Here is a 22,324-nt window from a genome sequence, read left to right on the forward strand (position 1 = left end):
TGAGTCTGTGTGACTCTCAGAGGCCCTCCCATCCCAAATCATCCAGAGCTACAGACCAGTAGTCAACCCTCAGCTTTGAGCCTTTCCCTGGAATCAAGACTCAGCCAGCTCATTCCTTCCTGGGACCCAGGAGTCTTGGAGGTGTGACATACCAGGACAATGCTGAATCTTAAGAGGCTTGACCCCTTATTTCTTCTGCATCTTTTTTAAATATATATTTTTATTGATTTCAGAGAGGAAGGAAGAGGGAGAGAGAAATAGAAACATCAATGATGAGAATCATTGATTAGCTGCCTCCTGCATGCCCCCCACTGGGGATCCAGCCTGCAACCCGGGCATATGCCCTTGACTGGAATCAAGGAACTGAGAGGTCAAACCTGGGACCCTTCAGTCTTCAGGCTGATGCTCTATCCACTGAGCCAAACCAGCTAGGGCATCTCCTGTGTCTTTGCAGCTGTCAAATGCATCGCCCCTCAGACCTTTGATATCCTTGATATGCCCAAAAGGGAAGCTCTTTCAGTGAGTTATCTTGTTATGACCTCTATCCGCATACTTGACTCAGCCTCCCACTCCACCCTGTACTAAACTTTTCCTCTGTGATCTCAAGAAGCCCATTCCATCATCAACTAAGTCGGAATAAACCCTAGCCTTTCCACCGAACATTCTTTAGCTTTCTAGCCCTAAGAAATCTGGCTTTCCCCCACAAACACACTTCTTCCTCAGCAGTCCTCTCAGGTGGAGGCTACTGGGTCAGATTCTGTCCCACGCTGCCATGTTCAGAGATCTCAGTTCTTCCCTCTGAGATCCAAGCTATAAGCCTTTATGTCATGCCATTGAACCCAGTTGTCTTCTATGGACTGCCTGACCATATTCATTACTTATTGAAGATATTGCAAAGGACCCATACTGTTCTTTCTCATGCCAAATTCTGCCAACAACCTGCCACATTTGGTATATCTATGAGGCATGCTTGACCTCTTAGTTCCTTGATTCCATCTCTGATTACCTTCTCCATTCTGTTTCAGTCACCCAATCCCATGGCCACCCAGGCTTTGTCATCAAGAAACCACAGCCCTTCTTATCCCATGACTTTCTGTTCCTCTAGTACTTCTCATTTGGTTATTTTTTACTTTGTCGACTTTCCAAATCTATTAAAATTTCTACTCTTTCTTCTTTCTCCTTACCTATTATCTATTTGTTGTCTCCTTTTCCTTCTCTACCCAGGAAGGATTTCATGCTTCATGACATTTGCCTCTGACCTGTGTCCTCAACTCAATTTATTTTTAAGTCTTATTTGTTGATTTTAGAGAGAGAGGAATGGAGAGAGAAAAAGAGAATTTATTATCCCACTTATTTCTGCTTCATTGATTGCATCTTGTATGTGCCCTAATGGGAGGTTGAACCTGCAATCTTGGCCTATTGGGACAGTGCTCTAACCAACTGAGCTAACTGGCCAGGGCCTCAACTCATTGCTCCATCATTCTTCTGTTTCATCTGCCTGACAAACTTGGAACATGTACCTTGAAATCAGTTGTCTGCCTTGGCCATTTATTTACCTGGACTACTGGACTCTGCTGGAAAAAAACACAACCACACAGATTGAGCTACCCTAAAGTCATGCTCAGCAACCTCAAGTACTACTTCAGTGCTGTCTGTGGCCTTACCACTTGACATACTTGCTCTTTCTTTCAAATCTTCAGTGGCTATTTCAAGAATTCTTCTTTTTCCAAACCTCCATGCTTGCTTGCTCTTTCTATCATTCTCTGTAGGTGGTTTTATTTTCCACTCATTAAGCAGGAAAATAGACATTATGGGACATGAGCAATTTTAATTTTCCATGCTAGCCTATAAATTTGCATCTTTACCCACCTTGCCTCTTATTATAAAAGACGTTCTCTTCCCCCATCTAAGGCAGATCTCTGAATCCCATCTCCTGACCTGTCAATGACCTCACTCTCATTAACTCTTTCTCACTCTTAACTATTTACCCTTTTCTTCTTAACTGGCTTCTTCCTTCTCTGGTTAAAAAAAAAGCCACATTCCCCTCCATCTGCAGCCCTCTCACCGCTGGCCAGCTAAACTTCTTGGAAAAGTTATCTCCATTCACTGTTCCAACTTCCCACTCACTCTCCCAGATTTCCTTCTCCAAGCTACCCAGTGATCTATATGGAGCTAAATTCAAGAGATTCTTTTCAGTTCTATGTATTTGACCTTTTGCAGCATTTGGCATGTCCTTCTTAATACTATCCCTTTGCTGGGCATTTATGATACATCTATATGCTCCCAGATACTTCTCTCTAGCCCAGACCTTTCTCCTGAGCTTCATATTCAGATAGCTACATTTTAATCAGTTTTGCCTATATGTACCATTGCCACCTTAAAATAAAACTGAACTCACTCTCTTTTAACATGTACCTCTTCCTGAATTCTCCCTAATTTGTGGCAGGCACTACCAGAAATGTGAATACCAACCCTGACTGATTTCTTCTCACTTGCATCTCCTATGAACTCTTGATTTTGTTTCTCATATCCTGTAACTTACATCCTTTCTCTACACCCTCACACCTTACCTAAATCAATTTCCTGTTTCCATTCTTTCTCTTAAACCATTCCTCACACAGTAACCATGTGATTGTAACAACAAGACACCCCATAGGTACATGAGTCCCAAAACACTCAGGTATGCAAAAATGGAACTTTTTTTTTTTTTCCTGGAGTAATTTACTGTTGGAATTCAAACATCCAGCCTTCTTTTTGGCAGCCAATTCTAAATGCTCTAAAGTGAATTCAGTGATTTGTCTGAAATTGAGATTACTTAAGAATTTTAGTTTATAATTCAATTTGAGACCTTCCCTCCTCTCTTCTTGCCTCTTACACTTGGCCTCATTGGCTGGCTGATTAAGAGAAGTGGAGAAGAGGATGGAGGTCCATGTGTGATTGGCTCTATGCTGTGATGGAGTGGGAACTCTCCATCTAGTCCCATGTAGGGTGGTCCTAATTCTAGCATGAACTGCTAATGCCATTCTTGTCTATCCTTGCAAGACAGGCAGGGCCCAGTATGCCCTCTAGATTTTTGGGCCCTGCATGCTCTGACAGGTAGTAATGGATTGGCAGGTGTACATGCATGTAGATTTCATGTAGTTTCATCTCTCAGAGTGACAGCCATGTCTCCCACAACCCCAGTGGGCAATTCAAGAACATCTCTTCCTTTTGTCTAGTGTTTCTTCCAAGTCAGTTCATTTCTTCTCCCCTCCCAACACAGATGGGAAAAACAATTCAGTGATGTTTCTATCTTTCTCCCTCTCCCTTTTTTTGGGGGAAAAAATACATATATATATATATATATTAGAGGCCCAGTGCACAAAATTCATGCACTGAGAGGGGGGGGGTCCCTCAGCCCAGCCTGCCCCCTCTCACAGACTGTGAGCCCTCAGGGTATGTCCTACTGATGGCTTAGGACCGCTCCCCACCCTAAGCCACAGTCTGGCCTCCCTCTGCAGGAGGTGACCGGGCTAATCAGGAAAAGGTGCCAGCCCCATCACCCTGCTGCTGCTGCCACTGCCATAGCCACCAAGGTGTTTTCATCAACACAGAGTCCAGTTGCTTCACCATAAAAAAATGACAACTTTCTTTAGGCATTTTCAAGATGTCTCTTTCATAGGATATGACATTTCTTTCTTCTTTCTTTCTTTCTTTCTTTCTTTCTTTCTTTCTTTCTTTCTTTCTTTCTTATCCTCATCTGAGGATATGTTTCCATTGAGTTTTAGAGAGCTTAGAAGAGAGAGGGAAAGACAGAGAGAAACATCAGTGCAAGAGGGACACTTCGATTGGTTGCCTCCTGCCTGAGCCCTGATCTGGGCCCCGACTAAGGAGGATCCTGCAACGTAGGTGCATGCCCTTGATTAGAATTGAACCCGGATCCTAAGGTTGGCAGGCTGAGGCTCTATCCACTGAGCAAAACTGGCTAGGGCAGAATATGACATTTCTTAGCCCCTCCAGCAGCAGATCTTAGTTTTTTCCTCCAGGAGTCACCTACATCATCCTCTTGGATTCTTATTACCCATGTTACCAAGAACAGTGCGAGTGGAGGTGTTCAGGGAGCTTATCCAATGAGTTGGTCAGAAAAGGTATTTCCTCTGCAGCTCATGTGCAGAGGGCCCCCTGCATTGTATCCACTGGGCCAGGGCATTCACAGAGCTGTGCGGTGGCTGCTGGGAGCATGCCCCTGGCCCAGCAACCCCACATTGTGTCCACAGCCCTCCCCCACTCTGTGGCCAGAGCGCTATGGGTGCCACCATCTTTGTGTTGGAGTGATGGTTAATTTGCATATTACCCTTTCATTAGATTATATATATTATGTAATATATTATATATATATATATATATATATATATATATAGAGAGAGAGAGAGAGAGAGAGAGAGAGAGAGAGAGAGAGCGAGCGCTATAGGGTTAGAATTACCACCAAGGAAAGTAGGCGATGTTATTAAGCAAGGAAGGATAACTATAACGATTATTACCTCTTGAGAGTTTAACTGAGGTTAGAGGCCAAAATTGGTATTGGCACTAGTCTACATAATTATATGATTTTTCCTTAATAAGTTGGGTTATGAATGGTAAGAGCTGATAAAATGGGTGGTGGATTGATCCAAGACTTGGGGTTTGCTGGGAAGATGGGGCAGAAGAACCAAGGGGCAAGGAGTAAGGGGATTGGTGATGCTATAAAAAGAGGTTCAAAGTGATGGATAATTATATCTAGGCTCAATAGTGGTCAATGTGAGCCAGGTTGGCGCTGAAAGGTTACAGGGGACAGGGAGTGGAAGGTGGGTTAAGAATTGGATATTCTGATGTAGTGAAGAGAAAAAACAAACAAACAAACAAACAAAACAAAAAAAACTAACATATTAGGAAACAGAAGATGTAGAACAGAGAAGAGACTATGCATGATGCAATGCTTGCAGGGCGTAGGAAGCCTTAGACACCAGGACCCAGGGGAAAACAAACCCTGGAAAGGAGAGGATTCTCTTCTTCCTCTGAAATGAGAGGGAAGGACGGGAGAGAATGTCTTGTTTTAATTTTTCTTAGTAGAGAAAAAGCAGAAAGAGAGGATTCACATTGTAGAATTTATTCTATTAAGCAAGGTGGCAAAGCCATATGCAGGGAGTGGGATTGGAGCTTGAGAGAAGTGGGGAAGATTTAGAAAAGCAGCAGCAGGGAAGGTGGCAGGAAAGCACCTACCCTGATTGAAAAATCAGAGAATTGCCTGTTGGTGGTGAGGACTCAGCAGGAACCAGTCAGTGGACATTGGCTTGGATCAGAATTCTGATCTTCTTCAGCAATTTCTTCTGTTTTGGAACAGAAACAGAAAGTATTATGTGGTGAATTTCATTTGGGTCTGGGGATTAGGAAAACAGGAATGGATGAAGGACCAAGGAAACGAGGGCACCTATCAGGATTATTGCTGAAATTGTCAGTACTGATCACAGACTAAGAGGATGCCATGTGGGGGCTGATGGGTCCTTGGCACTATGAGAACAGTTATGAGCAAGGTTACAATGAGGAGGACAAACACTAGAGTATTCCAGACATTTTCTCCATAAAGTGAAAAGGTGAATGCCCCTGTAAATCATTAACAAAACTGGAATTTAAATCTGGGCATACTCTCCCATGTTGGGCTGTTCTGCTTGGCTAAGCAGTGATAAGCTTCTGTGAACCCTTCAGGGTGAGCAAAGCATGATCCATCTTCCCTGTCTGGACAGGTTTGGTCTACCCTCCCTTCTCCTGCTGATGCAGGCTTGAGGTATGCATTAGGATTGCACATCTTAGACTATTTATCACATTCCAGATTGTAGGGCCCCTGCTGATTTCACCTTTTGGCTTTTAGAGGGCTCTGCTCTGGCCCTTTCTAGCTGTGCCCCTTGATCAGAGAGTGAGGAGACTGGAGTTAATGGGATGTGCCCACTTACAGTCCACATCAATCCCTTGTAGACTCTACTCTGGGTACCTTGGACCACCTCAGAATCTCTTGCCCAAATGCCTCAAGCCCACTTCCAAGGACCCCCCTAAACTTCTTCCCAGTCCCTTCCTCTTAAGGGCAAACTATGCAACCAGTACCTGTACTCCTCGGCCAGAAGGTGGCCTAGGGGAGCCTTGGAAATGTGCACAGGGTATGAATGTGTGGGCTGGGGCAACCACACTCATGCATGAGAGGCCCTTCTCAGACAGAAGGGGGCAGCTTCAGCCTAGGGTTCAACTCCCCCATGCCTCCACGTGCTGGTGCAGAACTCCAAGAATTACACATTCAGACTTGGCCTTCAGGTCATTAGGAAGCTAGGATGATCAAATTAGGAGAATAGGACATATTTTATTCATAACCTTTTACATAGTTACACATGTGAAATGCGGGCCTCTTTTGTACTCTTGCTCTTGGTTCCTCAAAAGTTAGGAGCACTCCTGGTTCTTACAATGTGCTGTTTGTCTGTTGTGAAGGAAGGTTTTCAAAAATTATTATTGTAAGTTTATTTGACATATAGTTAGGTCTAAATTGCATCCCAAGATGGTAAAAAATGGAAGTCCATTAAAAATCTGGTTTGAGCCCTAGTCATTTTGGTTCGGTGGGTAGAGCGTCAGCCTATGGGCTGACGGGTCCCAGATTCTATTATGGTCAAGGGCACCATTGAGGGCTCAGTCCCCAGTGTGGGGTGTATAGGTGGCAGCCAATCAATGATTCTCTCTCATAGTTGGTATTTCTATCTCTCCCTCTCCCTTCTTCTCTGAAATCAATAAAAATATATTTAAAAAACAAAAACAAAAAATTCTGGTTTGGGCCCAGCCTACATGGCTCAGTGGTTGAGTATTGACCTATGAACCACGATGATGGTTTGGTTCCTGGTCAGGGCACATGCCCAAGTTGTGTGCTCCATTCCCAGTGAGGGGCATTCAGGAGGTAGCCAATCAATGGTTCTCTCTCATCATTGATGTTCCTATCTCTCTCTCTCTCTCCCTTCCTCTTGAAAACAAAAATCTGATTTGGATTTTTTAAGTGTTGGGACCTTAACCCAATTTTACAATTTTTAATATCATTTGATAGAGTATGTTTCCCTGTTTTACTAATGTTCATATTTAAGTTGAATTTTCTAAAAGAATCTGTGAACATTTATCCTACTATGGCATTCAAAGTACTCAGGTTGACCTTGAGTATAAACTGCATCAAATAAACATTGGGACATATCTTTAGTACATCCTTTTTGAAGTTGAAGATGTTATCACATCTTTTTCATGCATTCCAAATGCTTACTGATACATTAGATATGATTAATGCTAGATTTGAGACCTGTCCTGCAAATTCATGCATTATATCTTCATTTCTTCATTATCAGATCTTAATTAAGGAGCAGAATCAGGTAGAGCTGAAAATGTTTAGTCATGAAGCTACAGAAAAGAGAAAGGAGATAGCCTCTAGATTGCCTGACATGGCCTACTGTTACCATTCCATTTGCACCTTGACATGCCCTCTGTTACATCTTGCATCTCAGAATGAGAGGTAACCTCTTAAGAGGATCTGTGCTAGGACCCTTCTAATAGTAGTTCAAAATCTGCCAATAAATCTTAGAGCTTAATTTGATGGGGATCCAGTTCTGAAGTGGAGGGCTGGGTTTCTAAAAGAGTCAAAAGAGAACATTGATCTGGGCTAGAGAAGACCCAAGTTCTGGACTCAGAGCTATGATTAAGTTGTTGCTAAAGTGACACTAAGCAAGTTACTTCACTTTTCTGTTCAGGTACTAACACTGATGTAAGATATGGGGGTGGGGAAGGGGAAAGAGAATTCATTTAGCTTACTGACTTCCAAATGTACTAAACTGCGAAACACCTTTTATTGCAGCAATATGCAAAAGGAACAATTCTTAGGGAAATGCTAGACTAAATCATTGGTTCTCAACAGGCAGGGAAAGCAGGGATTTTGCCCCACCCTCACCCCCAGGAGATATTTGGCACTATCTAGAAAAATTTTTGGTTATCACAACTGGAGGTGACCAGGGATTCTGCTAAGGAATAGGTGTATAGGACAGCTCTCAAAAAAACAAAAACAAAAATTATCCAGCCGCCGATACCAGTTTGGCTCAGTGGATAGAGCGTCGGCCTGCGGATTGAAAAGTTCCGGGTTCGATTCTGGTCAAGGGCATGTACCTTGGTTGCGGGTACATCCCCAGTAGGGAGTGTGCAAGAGGCAGCTGATTAATGATTCTCTCTCATTGATGTTTCTAATTCTCTATCCCTTTCTCTTCTGCTCTGTAAAAAATCAATAAAAATATATTTATAAAAAAATTTATCCAGCCCAAAATATCAATAATGCTAAGGAGTTAAGAAACCCTAGACTAGATCAACTTTCTCTAAATCCTCTTTCAATTCTAAAATCTAAATGAGGTGGGGTTTGTTTGTTTTTTAACACACAAAATTTACTCAAAGTCAGCTGTAGGTCTGGGTAAATTTCCATGTACCTCCATATTTAAGCTACTTTGATCTTATAGCACCTTCTTATCAATATGTACTCCTATGAGTCTATGATTGCCTTGACAGAGGAAGAGAAAGCATAGAGGATTAAGGTTCACCCATGTTTCAACATGTATCAGTACTTTTATTGCTGAATAATATTCCATTGTATGAATATAACACATTTTATTTATCTATTCATTAGTTGATGAAATTTGGGTGGTTCCCACTTTTTAGATGTTATGAATTGTGCTGCTATGAAAATTTGTATACAAGTTCTTGTGTGGACATGTGTTTTCATTTATGTTGGATTATCTACCTAAAATGAGCATTGCTGGATCATCTTATGCTTAGCCTTTTGAGAAATTGCCAGACTGTTTTCCTAAATGACTGCATCATTTTACATATCCATTAGCAATAAATGGCCGTTCCAATTTCTACACTTCCTCACCAATGCTTGTTATTACCTGTGTTTTTTATTGTAGCCATCCTAGTTGGTATGCTGGTGTCTCATTGAGATTTTGACTGACATTTTCTTGAAGGCTAATGATGCTGTACATCTTTACATGTTCTCTTTAGCCATTTATATATCTTCTTTGGAGAAATGTCTATTCAAATCCTATCCCCATTTTTAAATTGGGTTATTTGTCTTTTCATTATTGAGTTGTAAAAGTTCTTTATGTGTCCTAGTTACACATATCATGTATGATTTGCAAATATTTTTTCTTATTCTATAGGTTTCTTGCTGGTGTCCTTTAGAGCATATAAGTTATAATTTTGATGAAGTGAAATTTATTTCTGTTTTCTTTGGTTTCTTGTGCTTTGGTGTCACATCAAAGCAACTATTAACCAATCTAAGGTCACAAAAGCTTATGCCTATCTTTTCTTCTAAACCTTTTTTGTTTTAGTGCCTATATTTAGATCTTTGTCCCATTTTGTGTTAATTTTTATATTTGGTGTGAGGTAGAATTTCAACTTTATCCTTTTGTATGTGATAAACCATTTGTCGCCAACCATTTGTTGAAAAGACTATTTCCCCCTATGAATATCTTAGGACCCTTGTCAAAAATCAGTTGACCATAGGTGCGAAAGTATATGAGTTTTTTAAATACTGCTTTTCTGATATCTATAATTTCTTTTCTAATAGGTTGAGTAATAGGCCATATCTCAGGTTTCTGTGAATTCTAAATAAAAAATTTGGAATAAAAGCTACTTTTATAATTATTTTGTTCCTTAGAGCCATTTAGAAAAATTCTACTTGCAGCTGAAAGCCTTCTTTCCCCTTGGATGTATTTCACCACAGAGGTAACAGAAGTCTAAATTTGGGGACACAAAGGGTCTCCTTAATCTCTCGGTATGTGTTCTAATTTCCTCTTTTTATCCTCATTTTTATCTAGTATAATAATATTAACTCTCTGTAAATTCATAGAGATCTCTAGTGTTTGGGCCCAGAATGTATTTCTTGGCTAAAAGATCTCTTTACCCACTTCCACATGTAGAAAAAAACTAAGATATGGGATTCTGATCTCACAAATGTGGCACAAGTGTTGTTTCCTCAAATGAGACAAGGGCTTAGACTGAGAACGTGCCTTGGGTTGAGATGTTTTTTGTAAACTCAGCTTGAATTCTAGGCTTATTTGACTGCTTGTATTTTGTCCCCATTTATATTGATGATAATAGATTTAACTGTGTTATATTAATTATATCATTAATATTTCCCCTAGGTTTGAGTGCTATATAGTTCTCCTTTAAACTTGTATGAGGATTAAACTTGGCAGTGATTTATGGTAATTATTTCATATGTCAGTTGTTAACAAGATCCAGTAATTAGAGTCTACTTTAGAGTAAGTTATTAACTCTTCAATAAAAACAAAGTAGTTTATCAACTTATCAGTTTTAGTTATTTGTTCTAGTTGACAGATGACATAGGGACATTATTGACTGTACATAATCACCTCTGTACTTTCACCATTGAACAACAGGGTCAAATGGAAGTTTGAGTTGTTCAAGTTCGTCATTTAAATCTAGAATAAACCAGTTCAGGTTGGTGGGGTAGGGGAGGGTGCCCTTGAGTCTTGATACCTTTGCAGTACTGTCTCCTTAAATTTTACAAAATCCATTTTCTCTCAGTTCAAAATTTTCAAACATCTAAACTAGATCAAGTATCTCAAATAGACATCTGAGATATTAAATCACTTTACTGTTTGTGTTTTTTATAATACTTTTAAAAATAACCTTTTAGTGTTCTCCTTATGAACAGGCTAAAGGGAGGAACTCTAGTTAAGTATAATCCCTAGGACACAACAGGTGCAAGCCTTTTATTTTAAGGCCTCAACTTGTCACAGGTTTCCATCTCATGATAGCAGAGTTCCTTTTATTCTGCTCTAGTTCTTCTCCTGGCATCTGGTTACGTTTATTCAGTTCACAGGCACGCCATAATGAGCCTTTGCTTTAACCTTGTTGGCTTGTGGTGAACTGTGACCAACGTTAAATCCAGCTCTGACTCTTTCATGTGGTCAGGGTGTCTATAGTAGTGGTTCCCAAATCCAGCTAATTATCGGAATTACCTGAAGTGATTTCTAAAGAGCTTCTCAGGCCTCACCCCAAATGTATTGAATCTGGACCTCAAGGGTGGAGCCAGTGGATCTGTATGTTTCAAATTGTCCCAAGATAATAGGGAGGTTCAGCCAAGTTTGAAACATGGTCCAGAACTCTCTCCAGGTACTTGGAGGTCCTGTGGGTTTAGTCTTAGGGCATTGCCTCTGAGAAAATGCTATCTACTTACCCAAGAGGCTAAAAAGACAGGGGGTGCCTATTTACAATATGCACTTAATGACTTCTAACCTTGGCAAAAAGTCTTATGTTCCTTCTCTAACTCCCTTGGGCTGTTCTTGTGACTTGTTTTGTCAGCACTGGTACTGGTAAAAGTAAGAGAGACTTGCCCTTGCTGGTTTGGTTCAGTGGATAGAGCATTGGCCGTTGGACTGAAGGGTCCCTGGTTCGATTCCAGTCAAGGGCACATACGTTGGTTGCAGGCTGGATCCCTGTGCAGGAGACAACCAATCAATGTGTCTCTCTCACATCGATGTCTCTCTCCCTCTCTGTCTCTCCCCTTCCACTCTCTCTAAAAATCAATGGGAAGATATCCTTGGGTGAGGATTAACAAAAACAAAAATAAGATAGACTTTGGTCCTGAAAGACCTAATGTGGACTCTCAGTTCAGCCTCCTCTATGGATGCCATTTGCCTCATTTATAAAATGGAGGTAATATTGTCCTCCCAAGGGGGATCACTTCGTAAGTTATATAAATGTCTAATTATTGTGCTGTATAACTGAAACTAATAAAATGTGAATGTCAACTGTAATTAAAAAATAAAAATTTTAAAAATATAGATACATTGTCCTCCCAAGGATGTTATGACCAGCAGAATGTATTTCTATAGCTTCCAGAATACAATGCACCCTGCATTAGGCACTATTACTTGTTTGGTTGTACTTGTCCACCTCTATGGGTTAATGAAGCTTGCTCATCAATTTTCCCTGATTGTAGTGCCCTGGATTGCTCTGGGCAGTATGTCTCAAATTAAAGGACACAGACCACCTGCATCTGAGTAGAAGGAAATGAGGACAGAAATCAGCTCTTATGTAACTAACATTCTTCACTTTTTAATTTTGTTGTTGTTGTATAACATACATATAGAAGTGTGTTGATTATAAGTGAATAGCTCAGTGAATTTTCATAAACTGAACACACCCATGTAACCAGATTAAGAAACAGAACATTCCCAGCACCCCAGAAGGCCTCCTCTGTGTGAGAACTTTTAGAGCCTCTGTTCTAGGAAGAGCCCGGCTGAGGAGCACTCCATCCAGTCTCACCCTTCTCTGATGGGCCAAATCTCCATTACACGTGAGCCCTCTCCAATCTGAGAGACTGGGCCTGCAACCTCACATGCACCCTTAATAGTAATGCAACTTCCTTTGTGAGAAGGATCACAGAGGGTGTTTCCATATTCTTAGCATACACCCTAAACTGCTGAAAGTAAATGGATTCAGGTCGTGGCCAGCACGGAGTGGAGATCAGTCATTGCCTGAAAGCATCGGCAAATGCAGCATTTTCTCACAGAGGGCTGAATGAGGTGGATTCTAGGGTAATTACCTTAGTGTAATTGAAAACTGAATCACTGATGATTGCATAGTTTAAATATCTATTTAAATACTTTCACTTTATTTCACTTGTTTTTACAGGACATGCTAGCACCAAATAGGCTATTAATTTTTCTAGCAGATTAAAATCTGAATGGGTACATTAAAAACTAGCACAGCTCAAATAGATGCCCTCTTTTTCCAGAGATCAATAGAGCTTTTCAGCTGAAACCGGTCTGGCTCAGTGGTAGAGTGTCAGCCTGCGGACTGAAAGGTCCCAGGTTCGATTCTGGTCAAGGGCATGTACATTGGTTGCAGGCACATCCCTGGTATGGGGTGTGCAGGAGGCGGCTGGTCGATGTTTCTCTCTCATTGACATTTCTGGCTCTCTATCTCTCTCCTTCTTCTCTGTAAAAAAAAAAAAAAAAAAAAAAAAAAAAAAAAAAAAAAAAAAATCAATAAAATACATTTTAAAAATAGAGCTTTTCATTCATCTTTAATCCAACTATTCAAAGAATCTTATAGACCAGGACCTGTCATAATATAGATCTTGCCCAGTTATTCTAAGTAATGTAATTTAGGCAATATTTTACATAGTAGTACAAGAGCCTGGGGTATTTTTGCCTATATCCTCTCCAATTTTTACATGCATACAAATCACATGGAGATGTGGTCAAAATGCAGGTTCTGATTTGGTGGGTTCTGAAGAGCCCTGAGAGCTCCCAGGTGCTGCTGATACTGCTGGTCTGAGGACCACACCTTGAGTAGCAAGAGAATTCAGAATAAGCACCTGATGAGAGGCCCGTATAAATATCTGAGTTTCCATTTCCTGGTACAGATAGACTCTTTCTAAGGTGCTTATAACTGTACAATTTCACAATTCAGTAATCTCTCTTCAACTATTAACTAATTTTTTAAAAATATATTTTATTGATTTATTTTTTACAGAGAGGAAGAGAGAGTTAGAAACATCGATGAGAGAGAAACATCAATCAGCTGACTCTTGCACACCCCCTACTTGAGATGTGCCCACAACCAAGGTACATACCCTTGACCGGAATTGAACCTGAGACCCTTCAGTCCAAAGGCCAATGCTCTATCCACTGAGCCAAACCCATCAGGGCTATTAACTAATTTTTCCTTAGGCTGGTGATTCTCATTGTTTATATGCTGTTATATTAAATATTGTTCTTTTTTAGAAAGCCAGGTAAAAACTCTTGCTTATGGCTGACAAGTTTTATTTTTCAGCCTTCTACAAGTCTACCTCAATCCATGGGAAGTTTTAGCTAATAATAGCGTGATACTGGGCTTGGACCATAAGTTAAACTTGAGTCAGCATGGTTGGGCTTTGGTTAGATAAGCAAATGTAAACCTGGGAGTATACCCAAAAGAAAGGAACAGTTAATCCTACCAGAATTGGCAGTCCTTTTATGAATACAGGGTGGGGCAAAAGTAGATTCACAATTGTGAGTATGGGAAACACAGTTTATTCTCGTATTATATTTGTTAATGATTGTATTATTTTTATATGAACAACTATTAACTTACTTTTGCTGTACCCTGTACTTCACTCAAATAGGCAAAACTGGGAAGAGCTGCAGAATATGTAAAGAAAAATTCAAGGAACTGGAATTATTTAACTTGTGAAGAGAAAACAAGGATGGCTTAAGAATCATTTATTTTTGTTTTTAATTTATTGATTTTTGAGAGAGAGAGAGAGAGAGAGAGAGAGAGAGAGAGAGAGAGAGAGAGAAAGAGAGAGAGAGAGAGAAAAATATTTATGTGAAAGCATAACATTGCCCCATACTGCATGCCCCGTACTGGGGATTGAGCCCGCAACCTGGGCATGTGCCCTGACCAGGAATTGAACCATCAACCTTTTGATGCACAAGATGACACTCAACCAACCAAGCCCCATCAGCCAGGGCAAGAACCATTTGTCAATGGCAGCAAAAATTAGCATATCCTATGAAGTAAATTAGCATATCCTATGAAGTAAATTAGCATATCCTATGAAGTAAATGGTTTTACAGTACATCAGAATAAATTTAGGTTAGCTCTAAGGTAGAACTTTCTTGTGATAATGATGACTCTACATGCTGGGATTGCCAGTGGTCATTTTTTTAAGACTCTTAAAACCAACTATAACCCTACTCCATTGCCAATCAGCTGTGTTATTTGTTGATATATCAATGGATGACACCATTTTAGATATTGAATACAAAGAATTATATGCTTACAGAGCCATTAGGGGGACTAAAAGGACAGAAGTTAGAGGACTGTCCTTAGACTCCCAGGTCAGACCATATAGCAACAATCTAAAAGTCAAGAAGCTATGGAAACTACTGCCAACATCACAGCTGCTTCTCACCAATGAGGTTGGTGGCAAGAGAGAGGCACAGAAAGTCTTGCCAATGAAAATAATGTCTAGTACTAGAGACCAATGCACGAAATTCATGCACGGGGGTGGGGGAGAGTTTCCTCAGTCCAGCCTGCACCCTCTCCAATCCGGGACACCTTGGGGGATGTTTGACTGCCGGTTTAGACCCAATCCTGGGGATCGGGCCTAAACCGGCAGTCAGACATCCCCCTCACATTCCTGGACCACTCACCTGCCTGCCTTATCACCCCTAACTGCTCCCCCCCCCCCGCCAGTCTGGTCACCCCTTACTGTCCCCCCTACTGGCCTGGTCTCCCCAACTGCCCCCCTCTGTTGGCCTGGTCACCCCTAACTGCCCCCCCCTACTGTCCTGGTTGCTTCTCACAGCCCCCCTGACGGCCTGATTGCTCCACACAGCCTGCTGTTCAGTTGTTTGGTTGTCCCTCACTAACCTCCTGCTGGCCTAGTCACAGGCAGCCATCTTGTGAGGGCATGAGAGTTAATTTGCATATTACCTCTTTATTATATAGGATGGCATGCACATCACAAATAACAGGGAAAACTGACAAATTTTCCTTTCAAGTTTCACATCATTGTATCTAGTTGGCAAAATCTATACAGAATCCTATTAGCATGGAAGTCTAAGAATTTTAGTTTTGTGGGGTTTTTTAACTATAATATAAGTCAATTTTTATTAAAGTATAACACACAGAAAAAATGTGCAAATCATAATCAGACAGCTTGATGAATTTTCATAAAGTGAACACACTCATGTAACCTGTACCCAGACTGGGAGGCAGAAATGACTGTCACACCAGAAGCTCCACTCATGCTCTCTTATAGGCATTCTCTCTGAAAATAACTGCAATTTGCCTTTTAATACAATAGAGCAAATTTGCCTATTTTTAAACCTTATACCAAGTGGAATACAGTATATACTCTTTTGCGACTGGCTTTTTTCACTCAATATTATATGTGTGAGAATTAGCTATGTTGTATATAGTCATAGTGTACAGAATTGTATTGGATGAGTAACACAGTTTTTACATCCTAATGCAGATGGACATTTGGGTTGTTTCAAGTTTGGGGCTATTACAAATAGCAATGCTAATGAACATTGGTGAACATATGTATGCATTTCATTGGATATATAAGAGTGGAATTTCTGGGTTATAGGGGTTGCATATGTTTAGCTCAGTAGATACTACCAAACAATTTTCCAAAGTAGTGGATATGTCACATCCTTACCAAAATTTTGGGTTTTCCATCTCTAATATTTGAGCCATGAAATGCCTATTCAAATATTTCTCCCAGTTTTCTATTATCTTATCTGACTTTTTTCTTGTTGTTCTTTGTAGTTATTTATGTAAACCAGGGGCCCAGTGCACAAATTCGTGTACCTTGAAAGGAACTGTGGGCCGCAAGGCTACAGTGGGCACAGGGGTGAGTCTTGGCCCATCCTCTGTGCCCCTTCCTGGCCCCTCCCACTGTGGCCCCCATTCCCCTGTCTGCCAGCAGCCCTGCTCCCGCCTCCGCTGCTCCCACACTGACAGTGCCAACCCTGCTCACACCTACTGATGTTGCAGAGTTGATTTCGGGCCGATGCCAGCAGCAGCTGCAAATGGAGTCCACACTGTCAGTGGGTGCAAGCGATGGCTACTGCCCTGATTACCTCCTCAGGATCAGGGGGAGGTGGAGAAGCCTTCAGGGGCAATTAGGGCTGGCAGCCGCCGCTCACACCTGCTGATGGTGCTGAGTGATTGGGGCTGGCACCAAGCACTGGCAGTGGGTGCGAGTGCCAGGAAGGACTGCAGCATGCAGGAGCAAAGAATTTTCAGCAACCAGCAGAGGCTCGCCCCAATGACAGCAACTAGCACCCCGCCTTGGTCTGGCGCCCCCGCTTACCTGCTCCATCATCCTGCCACAGCCGATACCCACCATGTTCTGCGCTTATCTCCTGGTGGTCAGCACACATCATAGCAACTGGTTGTTCAGTTGTTTGGTTGTTCCACCGTTCAGTCTATTTGCATGTTACCTTTTATTATATGGAATGAGCCCTTTGTTTGGTATATCTATATATATAAGAGGCTAAGTGACCATCTGATCGTCTGACTGTCCGGCTGGCCAACAGGTATGATTCGCACAGACCACCCCGGCGGCAGATGCTCAACAGAGGAGCTGCCAAGTTGTGGTGACATGACAGCAGTGGTTCTCAGGTGATGCATCCCAGAACCAGAGAGGAGGGAGTCCAATTCCTCGCAGGGCCACGCTATTCCACCTTCAACACTGGGTTATGTTGTTGCTGGGGCTCTGTTGGCCCCAAATTTGGTTTACTGCTGAGCTGCAGTGACCGCAGACGCCCTTCAAGCCATGGTGTTGCCATGGTGTGGCAGGCTGGGGAAGGACCGATGGAGGTTGGCTCCAAGGCATGTCTGGCTAGCTTCTAATTAATTTATTTTCAGTGTGCACAAATCTGTGAACCGAACCACTAGAGTATTGATAATACTTTTGCCACTCTATGGCTATTTTTTTCACTCCTTTAACGGTGCCTTTTGATGACAAAGTTCAAAGTTTTTACATAGTTCAGTTCATTTGAGGTTTTCCTTTCTGGTTTATTTTGTGTATGTTCAGTTTAAGAAATCTTTGCTGACTCCAAGGTCATGAACATATTCTCCTATGTTTCTTGTAAAAGCTTTATTGGTTTACTGTTCATATTTGGCTTTATAATTTGTCTAGAATTGATTTTTGTGTCTGGTGAAAAAGAGGAAATACAACTTTAAGCTTCCCATCTTCTGTAATACTGTGGAGTGAGGATAGGTATCTATAAAAGGTGGTGAGAATGAATGCTGAGTGCCAAGAGACCACATATAACAGTTAACTTAGTTGAGTTTTTTTCATTATGAGACAGCTCCAAACTGAATTTTTCTGAACCCCTTTTCAAATGCGATGGTCTGTGATAAGCATTTTCCCCATTCCACACTTCCCTAATGGCAACAGTCCACCTCAGGCAGTTGCTTTGACTCTTTTTTCCTTACTCTGCCTCTTGGAATGTCATCATTGTTACAAGAGCACCATGTTCTTTTCTAGAAATAACAGGGAGAATTGATCTGCTTCCAAATAAATGAAATTCTAACCAGGGTTAGACTTGGTGAATAATATGAATGGGAGAATACTCTTAAAGAAATTTAATTTTACAACCTAATCTAAAAAAAAAAATATGATCAAATATAGGGCATTGTTCTAAAAGGCTTGAGAAAAAGTGGGTTCTTCTAAGTGAGTTAAACAAGCTCCCTCACTCTACCTCTTCCCACTTAGAGGCACAGCCATGCCCTACAATTTATTTTTCATGTGAAGTAATTGATGTCTCAATCCTATATCAGGTCTTGTATAAAGGAGGTTTGGAAACAAGTTCCTTAGCTTCCCTACACTGGACTGCCCCCAAAAGAGTCCTCTTCCAGAAATCACAGAATGGCCAATGGAACACTATGTATCTAGAGCAAAATTCTTCTCAAGCATCTTGTATCTGAATCTCTGCTCTTTCCTTTAACACTTGGATATATCCTTTGGTTCCCTAATAAACAATAACTGAAGTGGGTTTTTTATTCAATTTTTATTCAATGCCGCCATGTATCTGGGCTGTTAGGAAAAATAACACTGCTCATTTCGGGTCATACTGAAATGGTCATTTCCAAGCCATATTACAGCTTCAGGATTGTACACAGTTCCTTTTACAATGGGGTAAGTTTCTTAGCTGGTCTTTAACAAATTCACAATGATATGCCAAGACTAATACATGGTCCCATGGCTTCTTTATGTCTAAGAGCCTTCTGTTGTTTCTGGGTCCCCTAGAGATCTGGCCATCTGCAGAGATGTACCCAATAGCCATTGCCCTCAGATTCTTCTGGGTCCTATTTGTCAAGTACTCTTCTGATCACTCTATGTGCATTTTCTTCTTTAACCCTCATCATAATCTAGATTATAGTTCTATTATCTGTATTTTATAGGTGAGTACATTGAGGCTAAATAATATGTTCCATGCCCTTGTATCTTGTTAATGGTGATGCTTTTGCTGTGGGTTGATTTTCTTGGCTCTTTTGTGTGAATGCCCATAAATAATCTATTGGCCCGCCCTTGCCCTCCCCCTCAGATATTAAACAAACCTGTCTACATCATCTCCACTTGCCTCCAAAATGTATCTTTGCAAAGACCCATCACACCACCCCCTGGCAATGGGCAAGGGGACTCCAGATGGGTGGTTTTCTCTTTTATCCATCAGGGGTAAAGCAGGCCCAGCGCTCTTAGTTCATCCTAGCTGCTGCCTGTGTGGTGGCAGGCTGTTTCATGCTTGAGGCACATTAAAAAATAAATAAATAAATAAAAAAGACAGAGAGAGACTCATCACACCAAGTCGTGTAAGTCATTTTAGTTGATCTCTACTCGATTCATAAAGCAAATAGAAAGGCACCAGCTATATATCCCACACAAGTTCTGACACTGAATGGGGTAGAAAGCAAAAGAAGTACAATTACCTTTTATAGGAAACACAAGGAATTTAACTTAATTGGGAAGAAAAGTAAGTTACTAACCCACTTAGTTGGTAATTTGACACTTTGGACTCAGATACATGAACAGCTATTGTTTTTGATGGCCCTTTATTCTGGATCATCTCCTAAAATAGGGGTGTCGAACTCAATCAGAGAAGGGGCCAAAATCTAAAATCCAGCCTAAATTGCAGGCCGAATGGTTTACTGAACAGTCATAAATTGTCATTGTGATGAAAACGCAGCGGAGTGCAGTGATGACAGCGCGGTGCGGGCCACATTGCAAGGCCTGGCGGGACAGATTTGGCCCGCGGGCCTTGTGTTTGACACATGTGTCCTAAAAGAACAAAAGTTTCCTCTTCTGCTCATTTGAGAGTTACTGACCCCTAAAGGCCTAACCATACCTACAGTCCCCCTCAGAGTTCGGTGAATCTCTAGTCTAAGTTTCCCAGTTCTTCAGCATGCTCATGGCTTCCACAGGAATTAGGATGGGAATGGAATCTTGGGGCGATTGAAAGTGCCATTTCAGAGTCAGTATAGTTTTGATAGATTTTAGGGATGAACTTGGCACCTAACCACCGCATATAAGATTTTTATAGAAAAATATGAACATATGTCCCCCAAAAATACTCTTGGAATTTAATCTGGTGATATTCCTTGATTACCATGTAACCATGTTATAGTCTTTGCATTTCTTAAGAACTTTAACTTATAAACCTGGCCACTTTAGTATTTTTTCTATTTTTAACTTTCTCAGACTGAAGTATAGGGTTCTTCCTGACGCCAGTTATGAACTTGAGCAAAGTAGTGCTTCTAGCCACTTCAGGGAAAACAAAGCTCTCTGGCAGGGATCATTTAAGATTTTACAGCATTGCTGAAACCGGTTTGGCTCAGTGGATGGAGTATCGGCCTGCGGACTGAAGGGTCCTGGGTTTGGTTCCCGTCAGGGGTATGTGCATTGGTTGCGGGCACGTCCCCAGTGGGGGTGTGCAAGAGGCAGCTGATTGATGATTCTCTCTCATCGATGTTTCTAACTCTCTATCTCTCTCTCTTCCTCTCTGTAAAAAATCAAATATATATATATATATATATTTAAAGACTTTACAGCATTGTTTTTTTAAGTTCTAATCACCCTCCTTAATCTGAAATTTCTTGAAAATGCATCCCTCATTTGCTGAATGTAAGATAATTTACTGTGGGGCCTAGTGGTACTGGGACATTTCATCCTAGACTTCTGTGATGAGTTTAGTTGTAGAGAAAGGATCATCAGGACCATTTTCTCCACCCCATCATGTTGGTCCAGTACAGGAGCTTGGGCAAACAGTTCATGATACCAGGGGAAAAGCAGAGTGTCTGAGTTTCCTAAAAAGAAACATAAAATCCCTAACCCCAGAGAGTGATCAGTTCATCTTATTGCTTTCTCCTCAGATTAAGAATAATTTCAGTAGCATGAGACCCCTGGGCACAGCACTTGCGAAAGGGGAGAGAAGGTGAAGAGGAGAAAGAACAAAAAAGATGCCACGCCTCTAAGCAGCGCCCCAAGAAGAGGAGGCCAAGGAAGAAGACAGGAATCGCACCCCCGGCCCTGTTTGCAAGGGCAAGTGGAAAAATATGAAACGAACTCTCACCTTTTCTTCCAGAGGAAGAGATTTCAGAACAAGACATTTGATGCAAGACTTAAGAATGTTGATGCCTCATTCTAAAGCAGATACTAAAATGGATCATAAAGATAAATTGTTTGTGATTAATGAGGTTTGTGGAATGAAAAACTACAATGTATCTATTTTGAAGCTAATAAGAAACAAGATCTCTATATGTGGCTTTCAAATTCATCTCGTGGACCATCTGCTAAATTCCTAGCTTAAAATATCCATACCCTCGCTGAACTAAAGGTGACTGGAAACTGTTTGAAAGGTCCTCGGCCCCTTTTGTCTTTTGCCACTGCTTTTGATGAATTACTACAATATGCTTTGTTAAAAGAGCTCTTAATTCAGATCTGTAGTACACCATGCTACCATCCCAAAAGCCAACCATTTGTGGACCACGTGTTTACTTTCACTATTTGGATAATAGGATGTGGTTTCAGAACTTTCAGATCGTAAAAGAAGATGCTGCCCTTGTAGAAATAGGACCTCATTTCGTCTTAAATCTCATAAAGATTTTCCAGGGAAGTTTTGGAGGACCAATTTTATAGAAAATCCTCACTACCAGTCACCAAACATGCATTGGTGTGTCATAAGATCCATCACAGCTGCAAAATACAAGGAGACACAGCAAGTTAAAGAGGCACAAGAACTGAGAAAGAAAGAACCAAAGACTATTCTTTCACATGATGTCACTGCCGATGTTTTTGTTACACCAGATGAGGAAAAACCTATAGAAATACAGTGGGTAAAAACAGAGCCAAAAGTTGATTTGAAAGAAAGAAAAAGGTTTACAAAAGACAAAGAAAAATGAAACAGAAGATGAACAGTGGAAATGTAAAATGAACCACTGGATAACTAATTTTTTAGTTATTTTGTATTTATTTTGTATTCAATATATAAATACTTTTATTATTCAGGACTATCTTAAATCTAATTAGTGTAGCATTTAAAAAACTTAAAATCTTGTGGCTTCAGTAGTATCTGTTTTTCTAAATAAAATATTTCTAGAATTCAAAACAAAGTCATTTTTATTTATTTATTTTTTATTAAAATATATTTTATTGATTTTTCACAGAGAGGAAGAGAGAGGGATAGAGAGTTAGAAATGTCGATGGGAGAGAATC

General features: G+C 40.9%; 1 pseudogene; it reads left to right on the forward strand.

The window, feature by feature from the left end:
* Window positions 1–18,691: 18,691 nt before the first annotated feature.
* Window positions 18,692–22,217, forward strand: LOC118709269 (annotated as a pseudogene).
* Window positions 22,218–22,324: the final 107 nt, after the last annotated feature.

Source organism: Pipistrellus kuhlii, unplaced genomic scaffold, assembly GCF_014108245.1.
Source record: "Pipistrellus kuhlii isolate mPipKuh1 unplaced genomic scaffold, mPipKuh1.p scaffold_m20_p_7, whole genome shotgun sequence".
In the NCBI taxonomy this organism is placed as follows: Eukaryota; Metazoa; Chordata; class Mammalia; order Chiroptera; family Vespertilionidae; genus Pipistrellus; species Pipistrellus kuhlii.